This window comes from Sparus aurata, chromosome 20 (genome assembly GCF_900880675.1).
Source record: "Sparus aurata chromosome 20, fSpaAur1.1, whole genome shotgun sequence".
Taxonomy (NCBI): domain Eukaryota; kingdom Metazoa; phylum Chordata; class Actinopteri; order Spariformes; family Sparidae; genus Sparus; species Sparus aurata.
Window position 1 is genome coordinate 2,114,572 of NC_044206.1, and position 10,937 is coordinate 2,125,508.

Here is a 10,937-nt window from a genome sequence, read left to right on the forward strand (position 1 = left end):
CAGGCTTCAGTCTGTCTCTGCAGGCTTCAGTTTGTCTCTACAGTCTGCAGTTTGTCCCTGCATGCTTCAGTCTGTCTCTACAGTCTGCAGTTTGTCCCTGCATGCTTCAGTCCGTCTCTACAGTCTGCAGTCTGTCTCTACAGTCTGCAGTCTGTCTCTACAGTCTGCAGTCTGTCTCTGCAGGCTTCAGTCTGTCTCTGCAGGCTGCAGTCTGTCTCTGCAGGCTGAAGTTTGTCCCTGCATGCGTCAGTCTGTCTCTGCAGGCTGCAGTCTGTCTCTGCAGGCTGAAGTTTGTCCCTGCATGCGTCAGTCTGTCTCTGCAGGCTTCAGTCTGTCTCTAAAGTCTGCAGTTTGTCTCTGCAGGCTGCAGTCTGTCTCTGCAGGCTTCAGTTTGTCTCTGCAGGCTGCAGTCTGTCTCTGCAGGCTTCAGTCCGTCTCTACAGTCTGCAGTTTGTCTCTGCAGGCTTCAGTTTGTCTCTGCAGGCTTCAGTCTGTCTCTGCAGGCTTCAGTCTGTCTCTGCAGGCTTCAGTTTGTCTCTGCAGGCTGCAGTTTGTCCCTGCAGGCTTCAGTCTGTCTCTGCAGGCTTCAGTTTGTCTCTGCAGGCTTCAGTCTGTCTCTGCAGGCTTCAGTCTGTCTCTGCAGGCTTCAGTTTGTCTCTGCAGGCTGCAGTTTGTCTCTGCAGGCTTCAGTTTGTCTCTGCAGGCTGCAGTTTGTCCCTGCAGGCTTCAGTCTGCCTCTGCAGGCTTACATCTGATTGGATTTGTACTTGAATGTACGCTGCTATCATAATTTCTATCTCAGTAGGACACGGGCAGCTGACCGTGTTCAGGTCCAGCCTCTGATCCACAAGGAGACTTTAACCCTCCTCTCTTATAAAATGATAAAATGATATCACTGACTGAGTTCAAACCTGGGTCAGCAGGGACACGAAGGATGTGCGCGCACACAAACACGCACGCAAGGTTATCCCCGGGCTACGCCGCCTGAAAAGTAAACAGAGCAGATTCGAGACAGAGCCGGGACACCAGAACCTAGTCAACAGAGTCCAGTCATCCTTACTGTGCATTTGTTTTTTACGACTTGCAAAACGTCAGAAAGTGTCTGTGTGTGTGCCCGTGAACTGTGTGCATGTGTGTGTGTGTGTGTGAGAGAGTTTGTGTGTGTGTGTGAGAGAGCGAGAAAGAGAGAGAGAGAGAGAGGGAGAGTGTGTGCTTGTGTGTGTCAGTGACAGTGAGACAACTTGGCTGCTGCTGCTACAACAACACATTACATGGATAGATGTGTGTGTTCTGGCTGACTGTGAGCACCCTGAGGTTCACCCCAGTGCGAGGGCACGGCAGCTATCACTGTTCCAGTCACACAACAGCCCGGACACATGATCTGATCTCCTAAAAGCAGCTAACAGTCTCCCTCTGACTGTTAGCTGCTTGCAGCAGGACTGCAGATACCATGAGGACACTGGAGACATGCTGTCTGTGTTTGTTCTTGGACTGTCAGGGTTTGTGGAGTGAAAGCTACAGTCTACACTGAACAACACAGTGTGTTTTAAAGTCCAATCTAAGAATGAAGGCCAGCAGTAACTGAAGGGATTAAGGGACAAAGGTTCATTTATTATTCATTTGACAGCACCAGTGTGCTCAAACAACGTCTGATGTGTTCCTTTATGTGACATAAGAAAAAAACAAACTATTTTATTAAGTGGAGTGTTGAGGAGTCTCACAGCCCGGGGATTGAAGCGGCTCTATAGTCTGGTGGTACAGCAGCAAATACTTCTGTATCTGTTTGCGGTCGCTGGTTAGGTATACCCAGTGCCATAGAGAGAAAGAGTTGTGACACTCTGTGATGTCGCCGTCGGGGCAGTCGCGTGGTTCATGTAAGCCCCAATAGTTCCAAAACACAGGCTGGCTGTCATGTTCTTCTATGGGACAGACAGCAGCGATTTAGTTATTGAACGGTAAATATTAAAAAAACACACACTCAAGTACTTTTTCAGCTGTAATGGCATTATTACATTTTTCTTAATATCAGTTTTGCATTTTGAGAGGCAGGGTGACAACTAAAAGCTGTGTATTACTAGATAACTTTTACATTTTTGGAGGGAAAAGCTTAGTGTTCATGTTTAACTTTTCTTTTCATTATCATTCATCTGATAATAGACGTCTCATGATATTCATTTTAGCGCAACTGGCCTGTATTATTGATTCTGGTGATTTGGCTTATAAATTCTGATTCAGCAATTAGCTTACCTTCGCTGTAGCAGAGGTCTGCCGTGGTCCGTTCAGCATTCACCTAGCAGCTAGCTCACTTCTTCTGATGAAAGTGGCCACCCCCAGGACCACAACATGAAACATGGTCATGTTAAGACTACGAATATTACTAGAATATTTAAGATTAAGCCATACACATATTATCAAAACTATGACAGAATAAAAAAACTAATTTACGCCTGTATGCTTGGGTCTATAGGTAAGTGCAGAACTATTAAGATTTTTCTCTGTGGTTCTGGGTTAGTGCACAGAGTAAGAGTAACGTTAGCTGTAACTCAACCCAAGTAACTTAAGCAATTAACTTTTATAACAAAACACTCCTGTTGCAGTTATTGAGACATCAGTGTAAGAAGGGCTGATACAAATCAAGGTTTTCAGAGAAAGTATTTTTTATTACACAATGACAGACAACAGTAATGTGTGTTTGTGTGTGTGAACAAGAACAACAAAAATCCGGGGCAGGTGATCCATGACACCGCAACCATGAAGAACCAAATGAAAAAAAAAAAAAAAAACTCAGGAGAAGGACCAAATTAGCAGCCAATTCGCAGACCATTAGCAGCAGCCACCGCTATCACCGTCAGCCGCCGTCACCACCACCGTCACCCCCAATTTCCACTGGATACATGTCCGCTGCATTGCGGCTCCAAGCGGTTTTGCTCCGCATTCCGGCAATCCACACCGGTTGCGGTTTGAGTCCGCCATGGCGCAGTACGGTAGACAGCTGGCTCACGAAGCAGAGGAGTTCCCGCGATAATCACATAATCACTCGCGACCGCAGTTATAGGTCTGTTATTAAAAACGACAACACGAAGTGTTCCTGACCGAAGGATCAGCAGAAAAGCTTGTGTTTGTCTCTTTTGTGAGATTTGTGTGCTGGTGTCAACACGGAGTGTTTTATTTTGAAAGGTAACTGGATGCTATTTGTTATTTTGGCACTTGACTTCCTGTCTGCTCGGTGCTAAATTCAGCTGAATTGCTGCGTCGTGCTCCGGCATCTGCCAGATATTAGGGGTGGGCAATACTGCAAATTTTGATATCGATCTGATACCAAGTAATTACAGGGCCAGTATTGCCGATACTGATACTTTTTACTTGAAAATTCCTGATCATTGAGTGATTTAGTACTTTTGCCTTTAATTAGTTGACCATGATTATGATAACGATAAAGCACAGGACAAAGATTTTAACCCAATAAGAAAATTATATTTAACTTAATTAAATCTATAACCTATCTGCATGTAGCCTAAATAGAAATACTGATGTTCCTTCAACAGATACACAAAAGGGTTATTATATTCTGCCATATTCAAACTTCAGGTTTGAGGAAGGCTCTATATAAATATAAGTATATATTTTGGAGTTCCAGTGACAGTGAACCTGAGTGAGCGGAGTGAGAGAAGTGAAGAGGAGAGCTGCGCTCACACAAACTCTGTGAAGAAATACGAGTGCTTTGCTGAATTTATAGAAGAGAAACTACAACAAAAATATCAATCTCATCACGCTAGTATCGATCCGATACCAATACTCACCTTGGTATCGATACTATCGATATTTGGATCGATACGCCCACCCCTACCAGATATAGAAGTCCTGCGTATCTGTGCCGGATATATATATATATATATATATATATATATATATATATATATATATATATATATATATATATATATAATATGTTATTGGCTTTAAAGATAGTAAAGGTCTGAGCATGACAGTAACAGAAAAGCTCTGATGAAAGTTTTCATGAGATTATTGTGAATCCAACATCAGCAACGATATGAATGCACCAACCCTTTTTGACTCTTTGTTCAGACAGACAGCAGTAGGTGATGCACATTCAGGGTGAGTGGGTTTCCAGCTGCTCATTCTGTAGCACGTGAGTTTTTCTCTTTACATTGTGAATGTGTGAAACAGGATTCTGCTGTTCAGGTGTGATAAAGCCGGGGCGGAGGGGGAGGGCAAGTGAGGGGAAGTTCAAGTGTAGAGAATAGGTTTTTTTTTTACACAACTTGTTCAGGTGGAAATGTTGCACAGTTATTTCACCTCACTGTTCTGTAAAGAACATACAGAGTGAATAGACCAGTAGTAGAGGTTGTAAACAGGCCAAATCAATGTCTGTATAAAATGGGTGAAGTTCTGATAATGTACTGTGTGTGACCCACCACCAGGTGATTCAAACAGCAGTTAGCAGTTAACTCAAAGAAGAACAGGACAGAACAGAACAAGTCTGCAAACTGAAGAGACACTGAGGTCCAGGAGCCTCTGACCCTCTGAGACACTACACAGGACCCGATCAGCTACAGCGCAGAAGAAGCAGTGAGACAGTATAAATGTCATGTAAGGCCTGTTACTGTTCAGAACGCTGCCTGACATGTTTCACCAGTGGGACTCAGAGCAGAACAGCAGCCCCATCCAAGCAGAGGTCCACAACACAATCATTTCTAACATGCTTTATAATTCAGATTCAGTGCCATGTAATATATATTTCATTTCCTATATATAGAATATTCTACATTTATATACATAGATATAGCTGAATTAGATCATAAATGACACTGGCCAACAAGGGAACAGTTTTTACTTCTGTCTGTCTCAATTCAGTTGTGCAAGGTCAAAATGAAAACCTGAGATATTCCAATGTAGTAATCAAATCAAATCAAAATCAAATCAATCTTTATTTATATGGCGCTTTTCATACAAAAAAGTATCTCAAAGTGCCTTACAGAAATGTACAAACAGCAGAAAGAGAGAAACAGCAAATACAATCAAGAGAAGAAAATTAAAAGAACCCAAACCCTCCCACCCCCACAGTCATGCACGGAGACATACACAAATACATACACACTCATACACACACTCACACATACGCACGCAGACACACACACTCACACCCACACATACACTAGCTGTCACTAAAGAGACATTACAGTCACGTGTTTGATGAAGTGTTGAACACCTCCTCCTCCCTGATTGTGGATGTCTGAGCCTTTTTGAAGATCTTCCTTTAATAACCTATAAAGTATCACAGCCTGTTCACATGTGGATTGAGCCAGACAGGTGTGTTAGTCTTCTTCTGCCTGTCTAACCTGGTTTGAAACATGTTGCTGCCATCAACTTCACAATGAGAATATATTTATAAAAATGTATTAAGCTGATGAGATGAAACATTAAACAGTTTTCATGTGAGTGGATGACAACAGAGTTAAATTGATCGCATTCATGTTCTCCACAGTGTCCAGCTTGTTGAGGGTTCTAGATGACACGTTGTAGATGATGCATCTCTGTGTGTCCACATGGACCACCTTTGGTGTTAGACCTCAGTGGGAGCGTGATGCCTGCCTGATACTGCTGACCTGCACAGATGGCGTTTAGTCCAGGATTTTACTTGGATGGTTTCTCTTTCGTTTATTGCAGTGTAGATCCAGAGTGTGTACAGGGTGTTTGATTTTGAAAATGACCCAGATGCTCCATGCAGCTTCTCTTCACCCCGGAGGTATACCTAACCTGTCACAGCGCTGCTGCAGGACTGTGTGACAGTCCTCACCTACTCCTGCTGACAGTGACGCCTGATTCACTTTGAGTGACAGCAAAGTTTGACAAAATTGACCCCATTGAGACTTCTCCAAGTTGATTTCTTGTTGTCTTCTTTGGTGCTCCACACACATCTGAGCTCAGGATGAAGTTAACCAGCAGTCCTACTAACCATTTCCCCTCGCTACAAGGAGCAGTATGTAAATGGACTTGCATTTCTATAGTGCTTTTCCAGTCTACTGACCACTCAAAGCTTTACAACACTTGCAACATTCACCCATTCACACACACACATTCATACACTGATGGCAGAGGCTGCCTTGCAAGGTGCCAACTGCACATCAGGAGCAATTTGGGGTTCAGTATCTTGCTCAAGGACACTTTAACATGCAGCTCAGCTCAGCTCAGCCAGGAGGAGTCAGGATTCAAACCAGCGATGTGTTCATCATCAGGCTTCACAGACTGTAGAGCAGCCCTGGGTTACTCACTGTAAAGTGTAACAGACCACCGGGACTGGCAGGACCATCAGGACCAGCAGGACCAGCAGGACCAACAGTGAACATATAAATACTTCAGCTGTCAGTCATAAAACTAAAACTCTGTTTATGGTGTGTGTGTGTGTGTGTGTACTCTGTTGTGTTGATGAAACACAGACAGCTGATAGGCTGATGATGAGTTCACTGACATCTGCTTATGCTCACACAGACACACACACACACACACACACACACACACACACACACACACACACACAATGGCAGAGAGTGCACAGTCAGCACTTATGCTGGCGTGTGTTTCAATCTCCCTCAGCTCGTGCACTGGCTGACCTGCCTGTGACCCTGACATCAAGGTGAACTCTCGCACTCAACCAAGTTCACCGGTTGTAAAACGGGGGGTGAAGGATGTAGGGTGGAGGGAGAGAGATAGGGAGAGAGACAGTTAGAGGAAAGGGGAGAGATGATTACTGAGGTGGATAATCTTGATTTCATGTAGAATGTTATTGTAATTATTACTTTATTACTGTTATTAAAAGAAAAGGTTTCAGCAGTTCAGTTTGGTTCTGTAAAGCATGTATTATGGTCTGGGCTCTCTCACCACAGGGCAGCTGTTGTCAAGGATAATGTTTAATGGATAATATTTTTTTTTATTAAATAACTATATTTACCCTCTGACACATGATCTGTGAATGAAATAAAGGATAACAGCTGAGAATCACAGGATAATATTATGATAAATGGAAGTAACTTGTTTCAGATGTAGACTAAACGTCACATGGAGGTCCAAATAAAAAATAAAAATCTCTTCTGAAAGCTGAAGAGGAGAAATGTGGAGGAAGATGATTGATTGTTGTGTGTCAGGTCCAGGTGGTCAGATTCTAATTCTGATGTATCTGACGACGACCGATGAGACAAAGTCATCAACCGTCTTTCTCAACAATGCTCTATTTCAGATTGAAATAAAATAAACTCTTCTGAGTGTTTTGATGACGCTGAAACTTCAGGTTCTCCTGAGTTCTGAATGGTATAGGGTATCTGATGGTTAGTTCAGCCTCTTATCTTTGGACACCTGCAGTGACTGAACAGAGGGAACACAGCTGAACACTATATTCAAGCACTGAGGCCAAACTGTGGCACTGAACTGCTGTTTGTAATATCAGAACTCACTGTGTGTGTTCTGAAGCTGATGCAAATATCATACTGTAATTATACATCATATAATCAGGATCCCCCATGATGAAGCGGGCCTGGCACAGTTTAGAGAACTAATATAATGAGCCTGCCTAAAAATACAAAAGGAACAGCATCAAGTTTATTATCTCACACTTTGAAAAGCTTGTTCAGAAAATATCATTTTGACTCTAAACTTTATACAGTTGCAGTCAAAATTATTCAACCCCCACTGCATTTTAGGTTTATTGGCAAAATGTAACAGGTGTTTGCAATAAACAAATCATACAAGAACAGTTTAAATGGTTAAATAAAACCAATATTACAAGGATTTTATCCAAATTCAACACTAAATCCTATTTTCAATGATTACTGCAGTCTCAAAAATATTCAACCCCCTAAATAGAGTTCCTCATAAGAGCACACATTTGCAAATCAGGTGTGGTGCAAACACATCTGATTTACAACCAGTCAAGGACCTCATTAGTTGCATCAGGTGTGCTTGAGATATAATGCCTCATATTGCCTGGACTGTTGACAGTGACGTTTCATTGCATTTTAGAAATATGGCTAAGGCAAAAAGAATTGTCCAAAACGTTCAGACAAGAGATCATTGCCTTGCACAAACAAGGAAAAGGATACAAAAAGAAAGCAAAGGCACTGAATGTTCCTAGAAATACAGTTGGAAGCATAGATTGCAAGTTTAAAGTTTAAGGAACAGTGGCTACACTACCTGGATGTGGCAGAAAGAGGAAGCTATTAGCGACTGCCACCAGAGTCCAGAGGAGGCAGGTGGTCAAAAACCCTCGACTGACTGCAAAACACCTGCAGCAAGACTTGGTGTACACCACTACTGACCCAAAAGCACAAGAAAAGTCGGCTCCAGTTTGTTAAAAACTATATAAATAAGCCAAAGAGGTTTCGGGATTCTGTTCTTTAAAGCAATGAAACTAAACTAGAACTTTTCAGGCCTATGGATAAGCGGTATGCCTGGAGGAGGAAGAATGAAGCATACACTGAAAAGAACACCCTGCCTACAGTGAAGCATGGCAGAGGCTTAGTGATGCTCTGGGGCGACTTTGCTTCCTCTGGCACTGGAAACCTGCAGCGTGTGGAGGGCAAGATGGATTCAATTGGGTATCAGGAAATCCTGGGAGAAAATGTCATGCCCTCTGTGAGGAAGCTGAAGCTTGGGCGTCATTGGACCTTCCAACAGGACAATGATCCCAAGTATACCTCAAAATCCACCAGGGCTTGGTTTCAGTAGAAGTCCTGGAAGATACTAGGGTGGCCATCACAGTCACCTGACGTGAACCCCGTTGAAAATCTCTGGTGGGATTTGAAAAAGGCGGTTGCAGCATGCAAACCCAAGAATATTTGTGAACTGAAGGCCTTTTCCTATGACGGATGGGCTAATATTCCTCAGGAACGCTGCCAGAAGCTGGTGTCTGGCAATGCATCATGTTTGCAGCAGGTCATAACAGCAAAAGGGTGCTCTACTAAGTACTGAAGATGCTTGTCATGAAGGGGTTGAAAAATTTTGACACTGCAGTGTTCATTAAAAGTGACATTTTGTGTTGAATTTGGAGAAACCGGGACTTCCGGGTTGGCGCGAAAGAGGATGGCAGCATAGGAGAACGGGCTCCCGACCTCGGAGATAAAAAAACAGCCCACAGCGACTCGAATTCATAAGGACTAGTACTAAAGTGAAAAACAAGTTGAGGGCTTTAAGATGCCAAAAGGTAGAAGCAAAAAGAACCCTACACCGTGTGAGTTACAGGAGGGAGACGGAGACGACCAGACCTCACCTGCTAGCAGTGCCGTGGAGGACAAAGACACGCTAACAGACGAAGGGGAACAAGCTAGCAATGCGAGCCTGGACCTTATACTCAGAGAACTGAGGGAATTTAGGAAAGATAACGATGCACAGCTTAAGGGTATCTGAGAGGATATAAACAAGACAAACAAGCGAATGGAAGAGGCTGAGGAAACGATCATGGACGCTGAAACTAGAATAAAAGCTAATGAGGAAGCGGTAACAGAGATGCTTAAACTGCATATTGAAATGATGCTAAGCTGACGGACCTGGAGGGACGGTCCAGAAGAGAAAATATCAGAATACACTGTGTCAAAGAAGGATCGGAAGATGACGCACCATCAATGGTCGCTTTTGTGAAAGTTTATTAAGGCACAAACTGGAGTTGCCTGATTCAGCTGAAGTACGAGTTGAGAGGGCGCACCGCGCGTTGGTGCCAAAGCCATCACCAAACGTGGCGCCACGATCCCTTGTTGCCAAAATGGCCAGCTACAGAACGAAAGAGGAAATACTAAAACTAGCTTGGCAGAAACGTGGGTTTGAGTACCTGGGAAACAAGATTAATCTGGATCATGATTATGCACCTGAGGTTCTGAAGCAGCAGAAGGAGTATGCAGAGGTGAAAGCTGCGTTAAAGGAGAAGAAAATCCGGTTCCAAACCCCGTTCCCAGCAAAGATGAGAGTATTTTATCCGGAGGGAACTGTGCTGTACGGCTCGGTGGAGGAGGCGATGAGCGACTTGGCAAAGAGGGGATTCCCGGTAACGGTCATCAAACGCCCGGAGACCTTTTTGGAGCAGACCCAACATCTGTCGTGGCGCACAGTGAGAAGGACCAGGGGCCAGGTGAATAAGGATCGGACCCGGGACTATAAGGAGAGACTCCAAGCATTCAGACGCCAAGAACAGGAGTGACTACAGGACACGGAAGAACTGATATGTTATGGGGACCGACGGTGAGCCTTTTTTTTTTTTTTTAATATAGACGTCCCCGAAGGCCGATGAGGTGAGACTCGTATATTATAAGGGACTTCTTTATCTTAAAGATAAGAACTATATTTGGCAATATAGTCAGTTAAAATGGTCGGGTGCTTTACCTGTGCTGTGAAAGACATGGACAGTTGCCGGAGAGCAAACGATGGCCCTTTCCCCCCTTCGAAGCCCCCCTTTCGTCGGGGCTTACTCAGGGTCTTATTGGAGACCCCACAGTTGGAAGTCAACACATTTTCTTTTTATCTTCTATCTGTTCAAGGGCAACTAAAGGTTTTTTCTGCAGCTGTCGTTCTATACAGCTGTAATGTTTATATACTGTTTGTTTATGTGTGTTCAGGGAGTGTATGGATTGCACCAGGTTCTGCTATTGTAAAAACACCCAGACAATCAGAATATGGCTAGTGGCAAGATAAAAATAATTTCTTATAACGTAAATGGTCTGTTGAATCCAATAAAACGTAGTAAGTTACTAACTAAAATGAGGAAAGAACAAGCACAAATAGTATACCTACAGGAAACCCACCTGGATTTTAAGGAACATGAGAAATTGAAAAGAATGGGTTTTACAAGTGTGTTTTCCTCTTCTTATAAAGCTGGACGAAGGAGAGGAGTCGCTATCCTTCTATCAGGCAAATTACACTTTGAAAAAATATTAGAG